General features: G+C 43.6%; 1 protein-coding gene across 1 annotated transcript in view; it reads left to right on the top strand.

Annotated features, from left to right (window-relative positions):
• Positions 1 to 26,555, top strand: part of RYR3 (ryanodine receptor 3) — a 586,345-nt gene that overhangs the window by 31,418 nt on the left and 528,372 nt on the right. The window lies entirely within an intron of this gene.

Here is a 26,555-nt window from a genome sequence, read left to right as displayed (position 1 = left end):
TTCTCGTAAATAAATTGTGCTGGGTCAATAGGCTTTCCCCATACAAAATCATGATCTTGATCTCTACCTCACACCATAGAAGAAAACAAATTCCAGACGAATGCAAATCTAAGTGTGAATGGTAAGATAATTTAAAAAAAATTGTAGGGGAAAGCATAAGAGAATAGTTTTATGACCTAAAGAAAGGACTAAGCAAAAAAAACCCCCAAAATCAAAAACCCCAGAGAAAAACAAAAACTGGTCTGAGAAGCCCTGCGCCCTTTCAAGACGTCCTGGGGACCGTCACTGCAATCTAACAGGGATATCATTTTTCCAAACTTACACTTCTTTTTCAAGAAGCAGCACCTCTTTTTCCTTTTCCATCTGCCTCAGAATTTCCTGGTATTTCTTCCCATGGAAACAGAAAAAATTGTTATGATGAAGAATTTCCCCATATCTCCTCACGATGTCATTGATGATCTTCCTAAAGCTAAGTCCCAATACTCCAAATAGTGCATGCATGAGTGTGCAAATAGTGCATGCATGAGTGTGCAAATAGTGCATGCGTGAGTGTGCATACACGAGCAGGGAGGTGCTCTGATATAAATTGGGAGATACTGGGAAGATGGATATATATGAAAAGAAAAAAAGAGTTCTTGCTTTGTAGTCTGCTTGTATTCAAATCCCAGCTGTGATGCTTACTGTTGTGTTCTCAGGGCACATTACCTATCTCCCCTAAACCCCAGTGTCCTCTTATTATAACAATATCATCCCCGTAGTTTTACTGGACAAATTAGTGTAGAAAAATACTGTATGTTGAGAGCTTAAAAATTATGTGCCAATGCCTGGCACAAAGTAAATCCTTAACATACATCTGTTTTGTTGTTGTTGCTGTTGTATAAAAGGCATTTTCCCAGGTGGCAGATTTTAGCCTAATGAGAAACCAAGGAACCCGTGTCTTTGGAGAAATTCTGCCTCTACTCTGACTCGCCCCTGCAGGCAGTGTACCTTTATGTAGTGGGCCTGGTCCTCACAGAGCTGATGCAAAGATTGGTAGTCGCTTTCTATCTAGAAAGAAGAGAAAATTAACAAATTTCATCAGAACCGAGCCTGGGCTGCTTCTGGGGACCCTAACTGGTGCATTGGACATTTGGCTGGTTACTTAGCAACTTCTAATTTTAAGGGAAAACAAGCATATCACAAATCAGTGATCTCATCATTCATGGGCACGGTATAATTTTGAGCCAAACAAAAATTGTTTGCCCAGGTTTTCATATCCCAGGTTTGGGATTCAGCAATGGTGTTTTGAATATTGGAGGTAAAAGGGTGTTTAAGAAATGGTGAAACCAGTACTTCTGATATAAGCTTTCTTGCCCTTCACCTGCACGTGAATCAGAAATTCCTCTGCCAGGTATTCTTGCTCCTCCCCATCCCATGCCTCCGGCTGTCCTATTTCTAAGACTTGGGGTGCTCTCCCATTTATATCCTGGACAGACCCTCAGTGAGGAGACACTGCCTCTACCTTGAGCAGTTCCTTCTCTTGCTTTGCACAGGATTCTGTTGACTTTTGTAGTCTCACCTGGAAGACATCAGAAGGTTAATAACACTCTTTTGTGGAAGACAAATGGGTAATGATCACCCTCTCTCCAGACCAGCAAATAACACCATAAAAATGGCCATGATGTATTGAGAGATTGAGGACACATTTTCACAATCTGGGATGGGCACTATCATTAGCCCTATCTGATAGAGGTGGAGACAAAGGCAAGAAGTTAAGTGCTCAGCTTCTTTAAAAATCACATGATGGCAGAGCTGACATTTAAGCCTTGGTCATCTGACTGCCTGGTCTCTGAGCCTTACCACCCTCCTTCCTCTAGCCCAACTGACCAAAGCTCACAGGCCTCTTTCTCCCTCTTATCTTCCAGAGGGTGCACTCACATAAATCTGCTGAAAGTTTCCCAACGGGGTTTCTGTCCTCTATGGGGCATCCAGTTCATTCATTCATTCAACAAATATTGAGCACCTACTATTGCCAGGCAACGTTCTAGAAAGAGGAGTGAACAACATAGACAAAGACTCTCGCCCTCGTTGGGTTTACCTTCTAATAGAAGAAAAAGATAAACTACATTTTAAAAGTAAAACTTTTTTGGACTGTAAGCCATGGGTCGGACAATGAGATAAGATTATTGACACATCTCTGTATAATTATGGAAGTTCATATTCTCATCCTACCTGAATATCTGTATTGTTTGTCATTCAGAGCCTAAGCTTCCTGGCAGGTCCTGATGTGCCTTCAGCACGTGTGTTCTAGTGACTGATGGGTGATGAGGTCTTGAGCAATCCCCTCTACTTTGATGACATTGAAGTTACTCTGCAGTTACCTGAATAGTCATGTTATGACTGCCCCACAGGTCATGAGGTAAAGGAGAGGGAATGAAAGACATTGGCTTTCCTCTGAGAAGCACACAGACATACCTAGCCCGGGAGAGTCCTTGAAAGCAGTTCCTCCCAAACCTAGACACATCTCCCAGAAGATCTCTAGGTTTGCTCTTCTACTCACCTTCAGTTCTGCCAACATCTGCTTTAGGGTTTCTTTATTAAAGCCATCGTTCTTATGTCTCCTTGAAATCTGAAATCCCCAAAACCACGAACTGAGTGAGGCACACAGACACTAAAAGCTAGGATAGTGGCAAACTTTGGGGTCTCGGGGCTATGGAATGGTGGTGGTTAAAGAATTTAGATCCCAGGTAGAAGCTTGATAGAAGAGTGTCTCCTTCGTGTTGTGGGAGCTGCCTGACTCCAGGCTGGCGGGATAGACCTTTTTGTTCCCATAGGCCATGAAAACAACTGTCCAGGGAGCAAGGAGGAAGACAGGGAAGAGAGGAGGAGGCAGAACAATTGGGGGAGGGAGGGAAAAATCTTTTCTCCTATAGTCAGTCTCTTAGCTCTCTCAGCAGATCTGTAATCTCAGGGAACAAATGGGGGTGTTCATCAGAGTTTGTCCTAAGAGATGCAGTGGGTGGCGGAGGGGACAGAGCACACCTACGTAGCCGGTCACTACTTCTGGGGTCTTTTTTTTTTTTTTTAACATTTTTTGTTTTTAAAGATTTTATTTATTTATTTATTACTTATTTATTATTTATTTAATTCATTTAAAGATTTTATTTTATTTATTTGAGAAAGAGAGAGAGAGCGCGCGTGCCCAAGTAGGGGGAGTGGCAGACAGAAGGAGAGGGAGAAGCAGGTTCCCCACTGCGCTGGGAGCCTGAGTCGGGACTCGATCCCCTGGATCATAACCTGAGCCGAAGGCAGACGCCTAACTGACTGAGCCACCCAGGCGCCCCATTCTTGGGTCTTTCTGACTAGAGAGTTCAGGAGTTCAGATGGTTCTGTCAAGATTTCCTAAGAAATGAGCCTCTATCAAGCATGGCCCACCTTACCTTCTTCTGAAGCTCCACCACATTCCTGCTTAGAATCTTGTTACTTTTTTCCTGTGGAAAGGAAGAAGTGAAGTGGATAGATCAGCTGTTTCTGTACTTTCCCTCTCCGTGGGTCTCTACGATATGGTCTGGGGGTAAGTGTATCAAGGGGAAAAGGACACTCTGGCCCCACACAGAGGAAATGGGAAGAGAGCCCAGGCCTGGGGCCCCCATGCCAAGTGCTTCGTTCTCAGAGCACTCTCGTCTGATTTCTGCAGACACAGCAAGGGCCGTGGAGGATGATCCCCTGGGAAAGAGAGCAGCAGCAAACTGCAAGCCAAATGCACCACAGGGTCCTTTTCTAGACACCCTCTCACCAGCTTTGCTGTCTCTGATTCCAGGGTCCTCAAGGTTTCCTCCTTCTCAGACGCGATATGGTTCAACTCCTCCCTCTCCTTGGCTCGTCCTAGTGACAGCGCAATCTCTCCTTCCAGACTGAAAAATATGGACACTCAGATATAGATTAGTCATAAGGAAGCCTCCCGCACCCCAGCTTAAGAAGCCAAGGTCTCGGGGGGCCAGACTGACTGCCAGACGCAGTGGCAATACAATGTCAGTCTCATGTGGAAATTTTAATGCAAAAATCTATACATAAGGCCTCTGGAGGCATCAGAGTTCATGCTTCAGAATTTAACACACCAAGATTTATCAACAAAAAGGAAACCTTCCTCCCACCTTCTCTTTAGTCCAAGGGCCATTCAGTTAAGAAGAAGCCCTTCCCTCACCAACTGCAGAGCCTGACCTTTGAATAGCTTCTTCCTTCTCTTGAATTTTTCTGAGAAGAACTTGATTTGCCTCATCCAGTCTCTGCAGGTCCTTTTCAAGGTCTGAGTTCAGGTAGTCAAGGTTTTGTTTTGTGACTTCTAATTTCGGTATTTCCATCATCTCCTGCCTACAGGAAAATCATCTTTCTTACTGAGCTCAGGACAGGAAAACAGAGGAGCCCTGAGAAGATTTCCCCTGGTAATCTCATCATCCCCCATCTTCTGCTGCTACTATGTCTAAGCAGCCCTATGTTGTCATTTTCTATTATAAATTGATTTCTGTAGTGTTTTGCATAGAATAAATTCCTGGAGTCGGATCACATTTTGAAACATTTTTTAAAGATTTTATTTATTTATCTGAGATAGAGCGCGATCAAGAGAGCAGGAGCAAGGGAGCAGTGGGAGAGGGAGAAGCAGACTCCCTGCTGAGCAGGGAGCCCAATGCGGGGCTCGATCCCAGGACCCTGGGATCATCACCTGAGCTGAAGGCAGACTCTTAACCACTCACTGGGCCACCCAGGTGCCCTTCAAATCACATTTTAATTTTAAATATTATAAATGGAACCCATTAAAACACAAACCTTTTATAAAGCAGAAGAAAAAATTTTTTTCATATGAACAATTAAGTTCCAACTTACTTATTTTTAAAAATTTTTTATGGAGTATGCAGAATCCAAACTCCACCTATAAAGCGTTTCAAGATCTGCCAGGGTGAGGGGATTTCTTCAGTTCCCTTCTGTTACAGCCCCCTGAGGAGTTTATGCTGCATATTTTCTACCCCAGTCAAGTAGGCCCACAGGCTGGGTGGGAGGCGGGGGGTGGGAGAGGATCTTTTTTCCAAATAAGACTGACCTGCTTTTTGAGGCATTAGCTATTTCTGAAAACCCCACCATTATTAGTATGAGGAAGTCCAAAGATCTGAAACTGAAGTCTTTTCTCCCCGGGAAGGCCCCCGGGGCCTGAGGAGATATGTCCTGCATCATGGAGGTTCTCCTCCCTACTGCATGGGGCAGATCCTTCCCATAGTAGCCCCTCTGCTGAACTTCATCATCCTCATTACTTACACATCACCCAGTGGGTCCTGTCCAGCCGCTTCCATTGTGGGTTTCCTAAAATGTTAACACACACATTTATTATGGAAACATAGCCCCTAATATCCAACATGGTAACATTGTCCCACACTGGCCCAGGAAGGAGCAGGCAAAAGTTTGACCAGGCAAGACAGAGCCGAGCAGACACCCATGCCTCCTAGACCCTCCTGCTTTCCAGGATCAGCTGCAATGTTTTACTGAATTCCAGTAATCCAGATTGTGTTTTAACAATCTGTTTGAATGGCCTGAGCGAATCCCACTGGAGTACAGAAATCTTCTCATTTTCACACTTTTTCACATTTGGCTACCTTTCCCTTTCCTGGCCTGCACTTGTCTGGTCACAGGTAAAGCACTAAGGGCACTCGAGCTTAGGTCTACTGGCAGATGCACTGAGAGTTTAGTTCTAACCCAGATCTCCAGGGAAACTTAGGAAAAAATAATAGAGCGGAGCCAGAGGGTGCCGTAGTAGAGCTGGCTCCCTGATTTCTAGGTCTATTGCCATCTGAGTTCTAACAAGCTCTAGATGTCACAGGCTGAGTCGATTCTGAAATAGCAACCAAAACAGCACGGTGGACAGCAGGACACAGCGACCAGCAGAAGAAACAAATGTTGGGCTCCCAGGGATGGTGTCTCCTAACCACTGCCCCAAAACTAAAGTTCAGGACGGAAACCAGTCCAAGAAAAGCAGAGTTCCAACCCCCTCCTCTCATGTGCCACCTTCTCTTCTTTTCTCTTTCCTCTGAAGCTTTTTGGCTTTAATTCTCTTTTTCATTCCTTCTCGCACCTCCCTCCCTTTTCATCACTCCCCTGCATTTGTCCTACTCTCTTTACACACGAGGCATCCCAGCGTTTGGTGATGCCCTCTGAACTCACCGTCTCTTCCCAACTGAGATTTCCAACCGATTGTGAGCTTTCAGAAAAGGTATCTCCTTGCTGATTGAGTTCTCCACATATCACCAGATCCGTCCTCTCCAGCAGGGTGGGGCAGCATGTCATAGTGGGTGGGGGTGGGGGCGGCAACAACTCCCCGTCACCCCGGTAGGCAGCGTGGGAGCAGAGTTCAGAACTTCAGGGCAGGGGCGCCTGGGTGGCACAGCGGTTGGGCGTCTGCCTTTGGCTCAGGGCGTGATCCCGGCGTTAAGGGATCAAGCCCCACATCAGGCTCCTCCACTGGGAGGCTGCTTCTTCCTCTCCCACTCCCCCTGCTTGTGTTCACCTCTCGCTGGCTGTCTGTCTCTGTCAAATAAATAAATAAAATCTTTAAAAAGAAAAAAAAAAAGAACTTGAGGGCAGTTTGAATCTCTTCCTACACAGCAGTGAGATCTGTGGAACACATTTCTGGAGACAGGGCAAATCCCTTCTGAGATGGCGGTCAGCTCTACAGAACACGTTTCTTCACGTTGCCAAGCCCCTAGGCCTAGTGACAGTTGAGATCACTCTCATTTCTCTTCCTTCTTCGACTCCTTGTGATATGTGTGCAGGCTGCTGCACCCAAATCCAAACTCTGCATTTCTCTTGAAGGCATCTGAGAGCTCTGGGGTATGGGGTAGCAAGGGCGGAGAGCAGGCCCGGAGGAATCAGAGACGTCTTATCTAGGGGCCAAGCAAGCCCTCCTTCTCGCCAAGTTGGACTCTCGGGGCTACAGAACAAACTCCTTTATGTTCCCTGAGCTGGCACGGCCAAGACATCGGGAAGGAAAGGTCTGCTGTTTCAAAGATGGAGGGTATGGAGGTGGAAAGAGGAGCGTTAGGTCCCAAAACCTGATTCCACTGCCTCCTCCTTCAGAATTCCTCCTCATTTTCTGGGGTCTTAAGTTACTGGAGCACTGGATGGGACTTGACACACAGTGTCACCCTGCTGGGCAGTTCTGGATCCTCTGACTGAGGTGAGGCAGTATGCAGAACTGGAGAGAGATCAGTGAAGGTGTGTACTTGGCTTTCAGATCCACCCACTGCTGTCCCTTGCATTCATTTCACTCCTCCATGACGTCAGTGTAACCTTTTCCGGCAGAATTGTGCTAATCTCAAATCCCTGGAAAGGCCTTACAGAACATATCCCTGTCTCTCCAAGAAGTTATCTCTCCCACACAATAATATCTGTCGTAATCGTATCCATCCTTCTCAGCTCAATTCAAATGCTGCTGCTTCTATACCTTCACAGATACCAGGCCTCCAATCCCAGCAGAATGAATCCCTCCAACCTCTGTTCTCCTCTTTTGGTGTTTTATGTTGTTTTTAGGAAATGTGCACACACTGGTCTTTATTCCACAATTAGGCTAAAAACCCCTTGAGAGAGTGTGCTTTAATCAAAGCCATTTTGATTTCCCTCCCCAGTTGGGCTCCAGGAGAGCCATTTACTTGGAATTCAATGGGAATGTTGCCCCCTGAAGTTGTTCAGGAAGGGGGTGGCTTCGAAAATGGAGAGTGGAAATAAGCTGGCTAGGGGCAGAGAGCACCTGAGTGTCATTCCATCCTGGCATATCAGAGTTGTGTTACCTTGAGCAAGTTACTTGATCCCTCTGAGTTCTAGTCTTCTGACCTCTGAGATGGGCATAATGTGGTGGAGATGAAATGAAATAATATATGTGAAGCTCTTAACACAGTGTGTGGCACTTAGTTCTCTTAATTAAGTGGAAGCACTTCATTCTCATCCATTCTCCAGCACAACATATGCTCCACTTTTCTGTCTTATATTACCTTTTCACATGGCGTTAAGCTGAATGTTTTTTTTTTTTTTTAAAGATTTTATTTATTTATGTGACAGACAGACAGACAGCCAGCCAGCGAGAGAGGGAACACAGCAGGGGAGAGGGAGAGGAAGAGGAAGAAGCAGGCTCCCAGCCGAGGAGCCCGATGTGGGACTCGATGTGGGACTCGATCCCGCAACGCCGGAATCACGCCCTGAGCTGAAGGCAGACGCCTAACGACTGCGCCACCCAGGCGCCCCTAAGCTGAATGTTTTTTGAAGAAATGAATGAATAAATTACTCCTTCCACTCCCTTTATCTAGAAAAGGTGTTATCTTCCCTTTGCTTCTTACACCTGAGAGGCTCTCACCTGTATTCCCCGATTCGTACACTGTCATTAGCGGCACCGCGCACCATAACAGAATTCTCAACAGAGGGCCCCGACCCCCCTGAGGCTGGATTTCGGTCATCAGGGAGGCAATTTGAAAGCTGCTGCCAAATGCCCCAGAGCAGTAGTTGCCTCTGCTTGAGAATCACCGATGAAGAACATATTTTCTACACCAAACTGCCTGTTTTCCATAAAGACACTGCACAAATTCACCCTCTCTGTGAACTCTTCCAATATGAACACTTCTTAGCTTATTGCCCCAAGCAGACAATGTGTACTTTGGAAATGACCATGTTTTCCTTTTTGCTTTGACACTAAGAAGCAAAAACACCACATTTGAAGCCCCAAGTTTTCATGACTGTACTAGACACTGCGGCCTGTGTATCTTTCCCTTAGCCCTATTCTCCTATTCATTTTTCATGTCATTCTGATTTTTTATTTATTTTCCACTATTTTGTATTACGTAGATAGGTAGTTCCAGTAGATGTAAACATGGACATAGTTAGAGTTATAAATAACAGCAAACAGATGAAGATCGGGGAAGGGTAGTGTGTTTGGGTGTCATGAGTAAGAACATTGGCTATGGAATCAGACACACTGACTTTGAATACCGGCTCCACCACTCCGCAGACGTGAGGTCGTGGACAAGTTATTTAAGCCCTTGGACTTCAGGTTTCTAATTAGAAAAGCGTATTTGGATTGTTCTATGGCATATAAGATACTTTGAAAGTGTGGGTCCCATAGATATAAACTTTTTTTCCTCCCCGACCCCTAAACACAAACTTTTAAGACTAGGGACCATGTGTTCTTTTTCCTTGGTTTATCTCCATACGGTATATAATCTGTGGATGTGAAGCACTCACCGTGAATACGTACCGAAATACTTTCTTTTCTGATATAGTTCCATTCATGTCATCCTAGCAGACAGGAAGAATGATATCATGTGTATATCAAGATGCCAAAGACTTTTTGACACCTCTGTTTTTAAAAATCAGTCTAAAAACAATAGCTAGTTGGATTTCCTAGGGCCCTCCCAACACCTAGCACTTATACTTGAAGTGACTCGCTGGGGAGCTCTAAGCTTCGGTAGTTTAGGAAAACAAAGATTTGATGGCTCCTATTTACTGTTTTGAGTTCTGGTTTTTATTCTCAACAACTTAGTTTTATTGAGAACAGCTCCTGTTTTGTTCTAGTACCTGAGGCTATAGGGGATGCCTGTGCAAATTTGCATGGCTGCAGAATTCAGTTTTAACCTTTTTGTTAGAAATCCCGCAAGTCAGAAGGGTTTGTGTCATTACGCTATTTTAGTTCTCTACAAATATCACATCATGGCAAGACAGATTGTTGCAGTGTCAGAAATTAACTCTGTTTTCTGATTAAGGGGAATTACTTTTCAGCCAGTGGATTTTATACCTGGAAGAAGATAAAAAAATTTGATTTAATATGTGTTTCGAAGACCTTATATTCCTTGCTTTCCATACAAATATTTTAAAAATTTAATCTTTTGAGATTTAGAAGAGATGCACTTATATTGCGTTTTGTATAACTTTTCATAACATGAAGACTAAGTTGTCAATCAAAACCAATAGAATAAAATAAAAATTTCCCATAAGAGGGAGTTGTTTAGAAGGTAACAGTGAAAATGTACAGTTGGTCATCGAAGTTTATAATACCAGGATGGAAATATCATGAATGGCATCATCACCAAAAAAGAAAAAATATCCCTTCCAACCCATCATGATAAAAAACTTTTCTCAAGATATCCTAAATATCTGGGAGGAATCTACCTGCTAAGAATTCCTGGATTATTTTTAGGAACTTGGGTCATTTAAGATAAAAATAATGACAACAGTAGATTCTTGAAAACTCTAAAATCTGGTTTCTACCCTGTAATACAGCCTATAATAGAGTGTGTTGAAAATCCTGCCTTTCCTGTTAGGTGGATTCATTGAAAACATGAAAAATTCAGTTAGACAGTTTTTGGTATGGCTTAATATTTTATGTGCAGCAATGAGACTTTTTTTCCCCCTAAAACTATTTTATTTTACTTTTTTTAAAATAATTTTTATTTTGTTATATTAGTCACCATACAGTACATCCCCAGTTTTTGATGCAATGTTCCATGAGCAACAAGACCTTTTTAACAACAAAATAATTTCTGTATAAGCAATAATCTTCTATGCTGTCAGTGGGATGTAAATTGGTACAATAACCATGGAAAACAATTTAGAGCAAACATCCACTTTGGCCAAACCAGTTTTTGGAAAACTGTAAATGGCAAAACAGAACATGCACCTATCCTACCAGCCAGCAATCTCACTATACAACATACTCAAAATATATACACACACACACACATATACCCCAGGAGAGAATGCACACTAATTTTTACACAGCACTGTTAATAATAGCAAAACATGGGAAGTAACCCAAATCTATCTGTCCATCAACAGTAGAGTGGAGAAATAAGTTGGGGTATACGGCAGAAGAAATAATTTACTATTATACTCAATAACATGGTTAGATCACCTAAACATAATATTGACCAAAAGAAGGCAGAATGTATGCATGCTAAGTCGAGATACACAAAGTTCAAGGTAGATTAAACTGAACAGTATAGTTTGGAGTACATCTGTAGGGAATCAGCCTGTTAAGAGAACCAAGGAAATAATTTTCACAAAGTTCCCAACAGTGGTTAATATTCTGGAAGAGAGGGGATGAGATCAGGATAGGGTATAGCAGGCTTTTGGAGTAGATTTTGCGTTCTGGCCTGGGGACGTGAGTGTTGACTGATCACTCCTCCTTAAACACTACGCGTGTGTTTTTACACCATGCTTCTGCTTTACTTCCCATTCGAGCGTACAGAGAACGGCAGCTGGGTTGGGTTCTTGAGGTCTGAGGTCCCTATACCTCCAGAGGACGTACAGGACATAGAGTCCCCAGTTAACAGATGAAAGAAAGAGGAACAGCCCTTCCACAAAAGGCAATCCCCAAATAGACATTTTCTCTTAGACCGAATCTAGTGCAGGCCTGTTGAAACAATCACTCTGGATTTGCCACAGTGGGAAAGTAATGGCAAGCACGGCTTTCAGCAGAAGTAGCAAGGAGCCCATTTCCAGTGAGGACGACTTGGTTCGGAGGCTTAGAATTTGCAAACTGCCAGTGTCTACTCATATTGGCCATAGACATGTTAGGTTTGACCCACAGGTGTTTATAATTTTTTAGTTAGTTGCCAGTAACTTTAAAACAGATTTTGTGTGAAAATCTTGAACTTCAGTTCTTCTTGAAAGATCAAATATGATAGCATTGGATCCACATTTAGAATATTCACTCCCAGTTCAGCACTGTCCCCATTAGTCCCTATGGGCTTAGGTTCAGGCTGCTCATTAAATTCATCCAGCTCTGAAGGCGTGTGCAACAACTGACTTGTGAATTCTGTGAGTGGTATGAAAATACGGTCCTTTTGATTCTAGTTTTCCAGATCTAAGACTGGGGATAGCAGAGGCCAAGGTAATGCCGGTGGAGGCGGGCGCTAAGTCACGTGGTCCCAGAAGCAGCCGTGAAGGCCCTTGCGGGCAGCTGCAGGGATCTAGCAGAGAGCGGCTGGGGTCAATAGGCGTGGCTGCCCCACAGGCCTCACAGCAGCCGGGACCAGGAGAATGTCAGTAGGGTAAGGACCAATGGTGAACGCTTCTTCTGCTTTTTTCTGGATGACAGACGCTCAAGATCCTGGGTAACATAAAGAGGGCGGATGGCAAGGAAAGCCACAGAAGTGAACTGATACCGAGCAGCTCATTGCTCTTGAAGACGTGAGCTCAGAAACAGATTTAACTTGATAAAGAAAAGGAAATATGATCTTTTATGGGGCGCCTGGGTGACTCAGTCGTTAAGCGTCTGCCTTGGGGTCAGGTCACGATCCTAGGGTCCTGGGATCGAGCCCTCATGGGGCTCCCTGCTCAGCGGGAAGCCTGCTTCTCCCTCTTCCACTCTCCATGCTGGTGTTCCCTCTTTCGCTGTGTCTCTCTCTGTCAAATAAATAATTAAAATCTTAAAAAAAAAAAGGAAAGGAAATATGATCTTTTTTGCGTTTTGATTACAGTGAAAACATTCATTCCTGCCTTTTATATGGTGTCTTAAAACCACCAATTTTGGTGGGAGTGAAAAAAATTAACATATAAAGACGTACAGCCTCTTTCTCTCCTCCCATTCAAAACCGTGACTCTTTGAGTTTGCTAATTCTTTTCCTTGCTCTTCCTCACCTTCCATTTCTTTTCCCATTAACAGCCCCTGTTCTGGCACGGGCCAGAGCAGAATCAGAAATGGACGGGCAAACAGCTCAAAGGACCGGGCGGTGCGGGGGCGGGGTTGTTGGAGAAACCAAACTTAGCTTCTTAACAAACAGATGGGACTGGGAGAGGGGAGAAGAAAAGGGGTGGGGTGGGGGGAGCAGAGGGAAGGAGGCCAGGCCGGGAGGCAGCAGAACAGGAGAACAGGTGAGTCAGTTCAGCCGGGAAGGGAGCCAGAGGTGAGAAAGAACATTGTAGAGGACAGAAAGGCAGAAAGGTAGCGAGCGGCAGGGGTTGCTTGTCAAGAAATAAGTAGGATGCCCATCATATTCAAAATTTTTAATATTTACGACAAGATGAGATTGGAATTGCTATTGGGTAGATGAAGGGGTACTGTTTGAAATCTTCTCTGGGGCCTGGGTGGCTCAGATGGTTAAGTGTCTGCCTTTGGCTCAGGTCATGATCCCGGGTCCTGGAATGGAGCCCCATGTCTAGCTTCTAGCTCAGCGGGGAGTCTGCTTCTCCCTCTGCCTCTGCCTCTCCCCTTGATTGTGCTCTCTCTGTCTCTCTCTCTCTCAGATGGATAAATAAAATCTTAAAAAAAAAAAATCTTCTCTGAACTTGATGCTGGTACTGAGAGGAAGAGGACAAGGAGAATGTAGGACTCAGGGTCACCCCATAGTGGGGACTCTAGAGTGAAAGGGGGACTTCAGTCAGGAAGGAGAGGCTTGTCCAGCTTTAGACCTGGGCAGATGAAGGAATGGATTGCAATGGAACCGACAAGACTTGGGCAAAGGCCTGAATCCAAAAGGGGTCAGCAAGGATGCTCATTTCTATACTGCGGCAGGGGTAGGAGGCTCTCCTGGTTGGGAAGACAGTCAGATGAAGGCAGGGAAACCATGCACTTGGTTGCTGCTGGGATCACTAAAAGGTCCTCACTATTTTAGGGAGGATGTTTGGTTAAACATTTTCCACTTATTTTCCTAAACTGACCATGCCTCACTGCTGATGGGTGGGGGATTTATTTATTTGGGATAAAAAGAAGTGTTGATTTTTATGATTGCCGTAATGTCGTTCAAGCCAATCTAAGTATTGGATTTCAAATATATTCAAATTAAACTCATTTAAATCAACACATATTTGCATAATGCCTATTGTTTCTATAGTATTTGAATTTTGCCAATGTGCCAACAGTGTTCTCTATAGCATTTTTCCTAGATCCAGGATCCCATCCAGGATCACACACCGCATTTAATTGTCATAGGCCTCTTTTAAATGAAACAGTTCTGCCTTTTTTTTGTCTTTCATGACATCAACATTCTTAAAAGTATAAGCCAGTTGTTGCATATAATATTCCTCATAGTACATAATATATACTCTCTATATAATCTTCTTAAGGCTGAGAAAGATACAGAGAGAGAATCTTAGTGCTCAAGGGACCTGTGAAATTATTCCCGAAATGCTTAATTATAAAGATAAGTAAACTTGGGGCACCTGGGTGGCTCAGTAATTAAGCGTCTGCCTTCGGCTCAGGGCGTGATCCCAGAGTCCTGGGATCGAGTCCCACATCAGGCTTCTCTGCTGGGAGCCTGCTTCTTCCTCTCCCACTCCCCCTGCTGTGTTCCCTCTCTCACTGGCTGTCTCTCTCTCTGTCAAATAAATAAAAATATTTAAAAAATATATATAAGTAAACTAGTCTATAAGCTAATTTAAAATTAATTTTAAAAGAGTACTTCAGAAATTACACTTTTATTAGGCGGTTGGTACATACAGAATGGTTTGGTGGGGGCTGAAGTATATTCAAAAGGTTCCATGAAAAAATCAGGAGCCTGAAGGCTGGTAAACTTGGATACAGGGAACACAGGATGTCAAGGTGCCTCTCAGTGGCAAATTACATTTTCCAAAAATGACCATAATAATAACTCTTTCTAGGATGGGGCTACCCCTTTATCAAGTGAGGAGTCCAAGTCTCTGCTTCCTTGAATTTGGCTGAACTTGTGACTCCTTCCATAAGTAGAATGCAGTGAAAGTAACACTGAGTGGCTTCCCAGGCTAGGTTAGAAAAGGCCACAGTTTGTGCCTCATTCCCTAAAATTCAACCACCATGCTTTGAGGAAGTCCAAGCAGCCCATGGAAAGGAATCAAAACATCTGGCCCCTATGCCTGGCTGAGCTTATGGGCAATAGCCACTACCAACTTTCCAGCTATGTGAGCAAGAAATTTTGAAGTCAGTCCTCTGGCCCCCAGTGGAACAGCCCCAATTAACACTATAGAAAACAGAATAACTGCTCCCACTGGGCCCTGCCCAAGTTGTGGATTTGTTGAAAAAAATGTATGTATTGTAACTGTTTGAAGCATCTAAGTTTGGGATGTAGTTTGTGGTTACATAGCTATTGATAATCAAAATACTGTCAGTTGTCACATGAGAAAGAAGCAAGAAACCAGGAGTGAGGGGCTCAGAATCCCTTTAGATACAAAACAAAAACAGTGTTCCAGTTCATGGACCCTACAACTGAAAGGACCCAATCCCGAAGAAGTTAAATGGAGGTCTCTTTACATGTGCTGGGTGGATCTCCTAAGCAAGAAAGAGCTGTCACACCTGAAAGGTTCCTGCTTTAAAAAGTTCATTGCAGGCTCCAAGCATGGCTCCAAAAAGTTCTGCTGGATCATCCCTTCAACATCCTGTACTCCATCCTAGCCCTTCTCAGTAAACACCATATCCCATCTTTGTCCTGCTTCTCTGCTTTACAGTAACAGCCTCCAGGCCCCTCCCTGCCTCACCCTGAGGGCTTAACTCCAGGTCACTGAAAGGAGGACCTTTGAAAAGTGAAATGCACTGCAAGAACTTCAACAGTATAGACCCAAAGTCAACAAAGACAGTCATAGCCATTGTGCTTAAGATCAACCCAACTCCACAAGAGTCACTGCACCAAGAAACCAGATCCTGAGTCTGTATCAGGAAAGTAAGAGCTACTATATGATAAAGACTTCCCAAAGGCGGGTTAGGATTTTCTCCCATAGGTCAATAGTGGTCCCTTGACAGTCATAGAAAGAGCCTTCAATCTTTTCTAAAATGTGTTAGCAACTCTTTTTCCTTTTCTCAAGTACAGTCTTCCTGGAAGACTTAATTGCAATTGATAAGCTGTAATTAGGGTCTTATGGTTTCCCTAGAGTTTAGGGCCAACAGCTACAGAATCTTATTAGAAAATTTAATTAATGTATCTCCATTACATTTGCATTTACTAGGGGGAAGACCAGAACAGTGATGAAAGGATTTTTACAGAAATTTTAAAAGTTAGGTAAATTACCATTTTTAAAGCCTCATTACAATAGAAAAACACTCTTTTAACGAAATCTTGTTCAGTTGAATGAGTAAAAATGCTTCTACACATTTTTTCTAAAATTGCCTTTCCTTTTCCTAGGTTTAAAACAAATTAAGACCCAAAGATTCCAGCATCCGGTGAAATCCGTTTATCTTAGATTGGGAAAGATATAATCTTGATTATAAAGGGCAAATGGAACAAAGATTACCATGGCCAAGAGATAACATTAATGTCTGATTACTCAAAGGAGGAAAAATATCTCATACAATTTTGTCCATTATATTATAATAGACATTACTGTACTAAAATATATCCCCATCAATCTACCAAAATGACTAAAATGCCACAAATAAAGATTCATTAATTTTCAGTAAGCTTTTTTGCATTTAGAATCAATCTGTTAAAATATTATTATTTGTAGAGAGAGTACTATATCACTTACGATCAGTTATTAAAGTTTTATCTTAGACTTTTTGAAATAAAGAACTGTTGCCTTGGAAAGCTATTTCCCGGGTGAAGGATGATGGCAGGACAGATACATTTTGATGTGAAAAGGAGTTTAATAGTTTTTCAGGAAATCTCGTCTTTATGGGAGGAAATAGATGCATAAAGTTGAAGTGCAGTCTTCCATTATTTTCCAGGGTTGACCTTTATCTTTGGTAATAGAAGCAGGGTAAACTAGATTATGATTTCTTAAGAATTACTGAGTTTAACATAATGAAAATTCATCCCCTCCATGTCTTCCCTCTCTATCTGAAAGTCCTATTATACGTCTTTGTCTGGCAAACATCTAGTCTTATCTCAAGGTTTAGCTCCTCTGTGAAACTTTCCGTGACCCTCCCACCGCTAGAGCCATCAATTACCCCATCTCTAATCTTATCGCATTCTGTATATACTTCCTTATAAATGTATAACCCCTGCTAGTACATGAGCTCCTAAAATTTTGACAGTGCCTAAACAGGAGGGTGTGTAAAGGTTAAGAGGTGAAAGAATTGTCACAACTGTAATTTCTGTGCAATTGGAGAATTCTTTACCAATTCAAATGCAACCCATATGTTATTTTTCCCACAGAGGCTTCAGGAACATTCAGAATAGAGACAGACAGAAAGCATCAGCAATATGCAAATTGAGAAACTATTCCTAGTTAATGAGTATATATTGGCAAGCATTTTGCTAAACTTACTTAACAAAGCAAATCTAAGAAATAAATTGATGGGGACCCTGTTACATAACATCTGACCTAGACATTTGCAAATCAAAAGACAGAATCTCGGAAGTTGGCAACAAGTACTTTGATACAAGGAAGTAGCCGGTTAAGGCCAGACTAGCATGGGGGTAAGAATAGCTCTCACTAGAATTTGAGTGAGGAAAAAAAGACTCCAGAGCAAAAGAGAAAAAACTTACTAATTTGTAGTAAGGATAGATTGAAAATTAATTCCCAAACACCATGATACAGCATTTTAACATTATCTGTCTCTTTATTGATCAACTATTAAGCCATACTTAACCAAATGGTAAACTATTTTCTTGTTCATCAGTGTGAGTCCAGGCAGTCTCAATACTTATTTTTACAACATTAATTTTACAGAAAGTACAAATGAGGATGCCTGGGTGGCTCAGTCAGTAAGCATCTGACTCTTGATTTTGGCTCAGGTCATGATCTCAGGGTCGTGAGATAGAGCCCCTAGTTGGGCTCTGTGCTGGGTGTGGAGCCTGCTTAAGATTCTCTCTCTTCCCTTCTCTCTACCCCTCCTCCCATTCTCTCTCTCTAAAAAAAAAAAAAAAAAAAAATCTCTCAAGTATTATCATAGATAGCTATATGAGTCAATTCAGCCTATTTAAAAGTGCGCAAGTTACCAATACTCTGGTACTCAGGTGGGTCCACCAGGTAAACATTTTTTCTTATGACGAGGTTTTGGTGTAGGTTCAGAGCCGACGACCAAGAAAGAATTCTTGAGACATCTTTGGTGCAAAGTGGTGGTTTATTTAAGCTCGGGGACAGGACCCGTGGGCAGAAAGAGCTGCACCGGGGTCAGGAGGAGCGGCCCATATATACCCTCAGGTTGGGAGGGGGTTAGGGATAGCGTAAGTCTCTAAGGAATTTTGGAAGCAAGGTTTCCAGGACCTTGAGGGGGCTCGCTATTGCTGGGAAAAGCTCATTTATGACTGTCCAGTAAAACCTGAGTCATGAGACCCTACAGATGTGTATCGGTGGGTCATATGCTGGGGGGTTAGAGATAAAAGAAGTTTCCAAAGGAATTTTTATACGTTAAAGTAGACTTACAGAATCCTGGTGGGGGCGTAGGGGGTCAGGCTACGACTGCCTTTTGCCCTTTGAAAGTATTAACATCAAGGCAGTTGAGTCCCTAGAGGAATGTCACGCTGCGTGTTTCAAGGACTTGTCAATAGGCTGTAGGTAGTAAGGAAATTTCATAATTTTTCTTCTGCCTTTGTTTCCCAAATCACTTACAGAATTTTTTCTTAACAAGGCATATGTCTGAGTGTATTCTATACCTTCCAGGCATGCATTCTCCCTAATTTCATATTCTCAGTTACTAGTATAGTGACTGACATGCCGTAGGCATTCAGTAAATATTTGGTGTATGAATAAGTGGAAAAGGGTGGCCGTAGCTCTTTCAGTTAAATCCCAAAGGCAAAATATTTGAATTTTTTAATGGTGAGTACAAAATCTATATTGCTGTTGATGATAAATGTCGTAAGTAAAACTATTGGTACAAAAATGGCTTCTACTAAATGAAAGTGGAGGTTCTTTTTGGGTTTTTTTTGCCTATTATTTTGCTTATGTCTTCCCATCAGTATGTGAACCAAACTCAAACAGGAGTGCTGTTTCCTTCCTTCCTTCCTTTCTTTCTTTCTTTCTTTCTTTCTTTCTTTCTTTCTTTCTTTCTTTCCTTCTTTCTAGTGACTGGGGTTTCTATACATTTTTTTTCATGTTCTTTAAGACAGATGGATCTAAATGGTGTCGGCTAAATTCTGAAATACTATTTCCTACTTCAATTTAGCTTGAAAGCCAGAAAATAGATGGTAATGAAGAGCAAGGACATGGATTGTCAGTTTCATGCGAAAGAGCCTTCTTCCCCAGAGATACATCAGGTCAAGTAGGCGCACCTTACTTATAAAAATTATAATTCTGTACATCTAGACCAAAGTGAGCCATAAAACACCTTTTTCAAACCACATTCAGGTTGATTTGGGTTGAAGTCTTGAAACTAGAATCTGAATGGGGGATTCTTAGTGTGAGATTATAGTTAGACTGCTTTAAACTGTGAAGTACTATCTTTCCTTCTGTGTCTTTCCCAAAACAGAAAAGTAGATGTTTCCTTTTCTGAAAAAGACATATGCCAAAGTCATAATTACTACTTGAAATGGCGAAGATGGTAGAAAAATTATTTTAATTAACGCTTGGCAGATATGTGTGGTTACACGTATTTTTTGATTAAGGTATTTGGAACTAGACCGAATATCCAGTTAGGAGTTGTCACCACTTGTATTGACCCATCAAGGTAAAATTGCAGCTCTGGGATGAAGGAAAAGTAATGAATAGGGACAGAAAAGAAAATACTTTTATTAATTGGTAAATTGAGTTGTACACAGAAACCTCTCCTCAAATTAGAATCAGAGAAGCAGTTCATGCAAACATGATCACCTTAAAGGACTAAAATGCTGAATATCCCCGTTCTCTTCACCTTGATTAAAATAGCCTCTTTCAGGGCGCCTGGGTGGCTCAGTTAAGTGTCTGCCCTTGGCTTAGGTTATGATTCCGTGTCCTGGATCGAGCCCTGCATCGGACTCACTGCTCAGTGGGGAGTCTGCTTCTCCTTCTCACTCTGCCTGCCGGTCCCCTTGCTTGTGCTCTCTTGCTCTCTCTGTCAAATAAATAAATAACATCTTAAAAGTAAATAAATAAAATAGTCTGTTTCATTTTTTAAAAAAAAGTCCCAGTCTCTACGACCATATTTGTCATTCTCATGCAATGCTTTTGGGCGGTGATGCCAGTTCATCAAACATTCCTTGAGCTAGTACCAGAAGTGTGCTAGCTTGCGGGAAGACTAACTGGATTCAATCCCAGAGGCAGGAGGGCCCAGAATTGGCCTGTTGGATGTAGCTGGAGCTCCTTGCTGCTGCCATTCCATCTGACCAGCAGAGACAGCGCTGCGTTAGATTTTAATTGTACCACTGTTCATTTAGACTCTTTTCGTTACATGGAATGAAGCCTCCGATATGGGGTTAGGAAGACTAAGGCGAATCATAAGGGTACACAAAAATCAACCCTTGAAGGTCTTTGGAATCTGAGGTGAGTCTCTCAGCCACATGCTCCTTGCTTGCGTGTCAGCTAGTGAGGCCTGCCTCTCAGGAGGTCTGGCTTTACTGGCCATAGCTGTTTTTCGGACTGTGACCTTATTTGTAAATGAGACCGGTCCTACTGCACAGAGCCGGTGTGAGGATTAATGAAGGAATGAAGCACATAGAGCAGGGTTGCACGGCTTCCCTCCGTCCATGCTTCCTCTCTCCCCGGTGTGCTTCCCTTTTTTTTTTTTATAATAATATTTTTTTATTATGTTATGTTAGTCACCATACAGTACATCTCTGGTTTTTGATGTAAAGTTCGATGATTCATTAGTTGTGTATAACACCCAGTGCACCATGCAATACGTGCCCTCCTTACTACCCATCACCGGTCTATCCCATTCCCCCTCCCCCCTCCCCTGTGAAGCCCTCAGTTTGTTTCTCAGAGTCCATAGTCTCTCATGCTTCACTCCCCCTCTGATTACCCCCCTTTCTTTATCCCTTTCTTCCCCTACCGATCTTCCTACTTCTTATGTTCCATAAATGAGTGAAACCATATGATAATTGTCTTTCTCTGCTTGACTTATTTCACTTAGCATTATCTCCTCCAGTGCCGTCCATGTTGCTGCAAATGTTGAGAAATCGTTCTTTTTGATAGCTGGGTAATATTCCATTGTATATATGGACCACAGCTTCTTAATCCAGTCATCTGTTGAAGGGCATCTCGGCTCCTTTCTGTACACCCTCCACGCTTCTTGCCGTTGTCACTCTCAGCCGAGGACTTGCTGTGAACCCAAAAGCAGTCAGGAGAGAATATCTGTACAGGCCTGCCACCACCTCAACTCAGTAACCAGCATCGGTGCCTCCCCTCCTGGTGCCACGGACGTCTGTCTGTGCCCTCCCCTTGCTTCTACATGAGGACACTGCGTCGGGTTGTTCCTCTTCCTTTCCTGGGTCATCATTTCTCTAGTGCCGTCATGTCCGTCTGCATACATACTGTAATTACTCCAACCACGAAGGGATAAAAAGGCCTTCTCTTGACTCCACATCCATCTCTGGCTACTACTCCACTCATCTCTTTCCCTTTTGAGCAAAACTTGCAAAAATAATGCTCTATTGTGTTTTCAGTTCCTCTTCTCCCTTTCTATCTTTTTTTTCTTTTTGTTAAGATTTCATTTATTTGACAGAGAAAGAGAGAGAGAGCACAAGCAAGGGGAGCAGCAGGCAGAGGGAGAAGGAGAAAAAGTCTCCCTGCCAAGCAGGACCTTGGGATCATACCCTGAGCTGAAAGCAGACACTTAACCACAGAGCACCCAGGCAAACCTCTCCCTTATTTTGGAACCATTCCCATCAAGCTTCCATCCCCCGTGCTCTCCACCAAAGCTGCTGTCCACAATTTTCCCAGTGCCAAACCCTCTCCCGTGGCCTAGCTGCAGCATCTGGCACAGTTGACCCCCCCCTTCACCTTGGCACCCCACTCCTGAGTTTGCTGTGCCTCGATGGGTTCTCATGCTCAGTTTGAAATGCAGTCTTTCCTTCATCTCCCAGATTTCTAAGTAGGGAAGTGACCTGGGGGTGGAGTTTGGTCCTTTTTCCTGCTCTCCCTCCTTTCTCCCTGGGTGAGCTCCTTCCATCTCACACACTGGCCCTTGTCACATGCATGCCAATAGGACTGTTCTCTCCACTTCCATAGCCAATAGGCAGCCCAGACTGAATATATCCAAACTGAACACCCAGTCTTCCTCCATTACCTGCTTCTCCCACAGTCTTCCTGGTGGAAAGGACGATTTTATCCTTCTGCTTGCTCTATCAGCCTTATCCCATCGAACCCCACCTCCAATCTGTCAGCAAATGCTGACAACTCTGCTTTTTAAATGCAGCCCAAACTTGCCAACTGCTTTTCACAATTTCCATTACTACTGCCTGGGTCTGAGTCGCCGTTGTCTCTAACCTAGAGTCTGGCATTAGGTTCCCATCTGCTCAGGGCCCCGCAGTGGTCTGAGCCAAAGGTGTCTTGTTGAAAGGAAATGACAGTATGTCACTCTTTGACTTCCCATACCCAGAGACTTCCCATTTTATCATAGAGTGAAAACTAAAGTCATTACAGTGGCCTGTAAAAAAGGGCCCAACACAAACTGGCCCTTCCCTCCGCCCATTACCCTCCAACCTCATCTCCAGCCCTCCTCCTCCTTCCACACACCAATCCAGCCATTGCGTCTGCTCAGGGCCTTGGCATTTGCTATTTCCTCTGCCCAGAATCTCCCTCCACCCAGATATCTACAGGGCTCACTCCTTGACTTTCCTGTGGTGCTTATTCAAATGTCGCCTTCAGCCAAGAGGCCTTCCTGGCCATTGTATTTAAAATCCGACTCTCCCCCAGCCTGGCCCCCTTTCCTACCTTCTTGTTCTCCATAGAATGGATCACCACTTATATACTATTATTTTACTTGTTTAAAAAAAGCTTGTTTGCCTCCACATGAGAATGGAAGTTTCATAAGAGCAGGTATTTTGTTTGTTTGCCTCTCTGTCTCCAGTGTGTAGAAAAGTGCTTGGAACAAAGTGGGCCCTCAAATATTCAACCAGTGATTGGTATCGGTAAGTGTTCCATAAACATCAGCAGTAATTATCACCTTGCTCTCAACTGACCAGTTCTGCTTCCCTGAGCAGGGGGCAGCTCCGGACGAAGTTTCCTTCATCAGAGAGCATGGGCTAAGCAGACGAGTGTTTACTACTGCAGGCCCACGGCGCGCATCAGGCTGCTCAAACCGCTGCTGTCCGATTCCGCGCATCCACACTCCCTCCGAGAGGGCGCTGAACCGTGTGCTCTGCTTTCCTCTCAGCCCTGTCCCCCGAGTTCCTCGCCCAGAGCTGGGACCTACCCCTGGTCGAGGATGAGGGGACGAGGGCTGCTGTGCTCAGAAAAGGTCAGAACAATTGAAGAAGACAGAAGAGTCTGGAAGATTCACCAGGATAGTAGTCATCTCTACAAGGGTATTTTTAATTTTATGTCTTTTACTTGTATGGGTTTTCTGTAATTAAACAAATAGAAGGAAAAAGGTTGAAACTTTGTTTTATATAAATGAGAAAGAAAAGTTAGATTCAGAGATTCTTAAATCAGCAGTGTGTCTCCAGAATGTGTGGCGTAGAAGGTGCCCCGCACCCCAGGAGGGGGACCTGCTGAGCTGCGGGACAGCTGTGCCCCCAGGGAGGGGCTGAGATGAGGCCATGAGCCTCCGCGGGCATTCGGTTCCCGGGTTAGTCCCACCTGCTGTCATGCCCTGATGACCAGGCATGTCTGGTAACAGTTCAGTGTCCCGGGGAGAGGGCGCCCTCACCAAGCATGAGCACCCATCTTCCTGAGACTGACATTTTCTTCATTAAAAATTAATATAGCAGCTTTCTGGATTTGGTTTTTAAGATGAGGGCATTCCCCCCCCCCCCCCCCCCCCCAGTTCTTAGCTGAGAACAACCTCCCGGTAAAGTCATCCCATTCCAAAATCCTATTTCTGTCTGGTTAATGCGTTTGCCCTCCTATGTCCTTGGGCGGACGCGTGTCCTGGGTCTCGCCTGGTAGTGGGTAGTGGATCTAAATTTCCCTTAACAACTGTAACCAATTACTGGGGGTCCTGCAGAAAATCAAATATTTTGTTGAAACGATGGCAGGAAATAGAAGGAAGTCACTGAAGGAAGCCGGCGTGCCTTGGAATGACAGTGAAGTAACGGAACCTCACTTTGGCGGATGGCTGCGCGTTAAACATTTATTCCACGCCTGCAGCTGCAAATTTTAATCTTCTTGGAGAGTGAATGACATGATTTGTGCCCGGCAATGGCTCTACTACTGTATTTACATAAATCCCTCCTGAGCAGCTTATTTCAGTTGGAATCCCAGGCCCCGCTCAGAGTCTCTGCTCCTGAGCACCCACGGACAGGGGCCCTAAGTGGACCTTGTGTAGGACTCCGTCCTTCACTTGCAAATCCAGCAGGGCTTAGCCCTGCCCCTCGTTCTGCTTTTCCTCAGTACATTTCTGCTCTTTCTACCTTCTGATCTCCGGCCTGTGTGTCCTGCAGCTTCCCCCAGGCTCCTGGGGGCTGTGCCTGTCTAGCCTTCTTCACACTAAGCTCAGGTGGCCTTCTTGGGCCCAGCCTTCCTCTTCAGAGCCCACGGTTTGTCTGTGATCAACCCAGCCCTTGTCTGAGGCCCCGGCCAGAAGGAGAACGATGGTGGGGAGCCATTGACAAAGGCAACTATCTTTGCTTTCAGAGTCCAGGAAAGAAATAATGGCCTCAGAGTCTGCATTTTAAAGTAAGAGCTCCAGGAGGTTGTGACAGAGTGTTTGAGGAGAGAGAGGAGGTCTTGGGATCACATTCTGAGAAACACTGTTAAAGGTAGTGTGTGCAAGCGCGTCTGGTGGCTCAGTCAATTAAGCATCCACTCTTGATTTCATCTCAGGTCATGATGTCAGGGCTGTGGGATTGAGCTTCCTGTCTTTCGGGCTCCGTGCTCAGTGCGGAGTCTCCTTGAGATTCTCTCTCTCTCCTTCTGCCCCCCACCCCACTTGCGTGTGCATGCTTACGCGCTCTCTCTCTCTAAAATAAATAAATCTTGAAAAAATTTGAAAACAAAAGGTAGTGTGTGCATTTTTCAAGCTACAGTCCACTCGTGGACCATGACATCAATTTAATGGGTCACTACCAGCATTTTAAAAAAAGGAAAAATGAAAAATAAATTAAAAATAAAAGAAAGAGGTGTGCTGGGTGGCTCAGTCAGTTAAGCATCCAACTCTTGGTTTCAGCTCAGGTTGTGATCTCAGGGTCAGCGGATCCGGCCCCATGTCAGGCTCTGTGCTCAGCGTGGATTCTGCTTGAGATTCTCTCTCCCTCTCCCTCTACCCGTCCCACATCATGCTCTCTCTCTCTAAAATAAATAAATCTTAAAAAATAAAATAAAAATATTAAAGAAAGAATACACTACAACAAAAAAATAGATCAGAATACATCACAGGAAATTTAATGTATTTCTTATTATGGGTTGCACTTAAACAAATAAAAGGAGAGACCCTGGTTTAAAAGATAGACTCAGAAATCCACATGGACATTCATCATCAAATGCTGGTTTGCCTTCCATACTGAAAAAGTAGGTGATTTTTCCTTTCTTATGACCATACTGTCTTGGACCGGTGGTATCTCAAGTTCAGTGCCTGGTTTGCTGTTGCTATGCTGATGTTGATATTGGGTCTATCCCATTGCAATTCCCCAACAAACATGGCCTTCTTTATGTTCTAGACTTAATTTGAGATTTAATTAGACAAGGTTGCAGACCCCCCCGCCCTCATTTAAATAGTATTTATTCAAAAATTATCTTGTAGCATTTTCAATTTAATTCTTTAATGTCACAGTGGGGATGAATAAAAATCTATAGGACTAACTTTAACGGTTCATTAAATCATTCAGGAAGGATTTGTAGGTGATCGAGAGGCCCAGATAACCAGCATTTCTTATGTTAGCAATGGCCCTTGCGTGTCCCCATTCATTCCCTACTATTGAGTGTGGCTAATTAAATATATGTAAATTATATATTATATAATAATATATTACTACCTATATAATTACATAATTTTTATCTAGACAAATAGATATAACTGATTTACTATCATTTTTTTAAGTCCAATACTTTGTGACCTCTTGCCTTTAAGCAACCTTGAGATTCATTATATCACACAAGGAAAGATTAATACTGCGTAAAAATTAGCCATTTGAATTTCAAATCTGGGGGGTTTTGCTTAAGCAATTTGGTAAATTCAAACATCTTAAAAGCAGAGTTTTGTGGAGATACAGAAGCGGTATCTAAATTCCACAGTGCCCTTCTTTAACAGGTCAATGGCTGGTGGTCTCCATCTTACAGTCTTAGGTGGGGAAAGCTGGTGAGATAAGATAGAGAAATGATAAGCCTGAACTTGTCAACACCTTCTTCAGGTTTGGGAAAGGAAGAAAGGAGTCAAGTCTAGAGGCATTTTCTTCTCTTCTGGAGCCCCAAGCCTTGAGGGAGTGGGAGTGTGGGAACATTCACGTAGGCACTGAGGCATCCAAAATCCTGGGGCTTAGGGCTGCTTCCCAGGGAGAAGCCTAGAGGAGGCTGCTGAATTCTTGGGGAGCCTTGCCACCCTGCTTGGCTCTCCATCCAACATGGCAGCAGAGTGATGGAACAGAGCAAGCTGACTGGTTGGGCGAGCACGGGGCAGTGCTTGGGGCTCC

This window comes from Ursus arctos, unplaced genomic scaffold, assembly GCF_023065955.2.
Source record: "Ursus arctos isolate Adak ecotype North America unplaced genomic scaffold, UrsArc2.0 scaffold_36, whole genome shotgun sequence".
In the NCBI taxonomy this organism is placed as follows: domain Eukaryota; kingdom Metazoa; phylum Chordata; class Mammalia; order Carnivora; family Ursidae; genus Ursus; species Ursus arctos.
The sequence above is the reverse complement of the archived record's forward strand: the minus strand, read 5'-3'. Positions and strand labels throughout refer to the sequence as shown.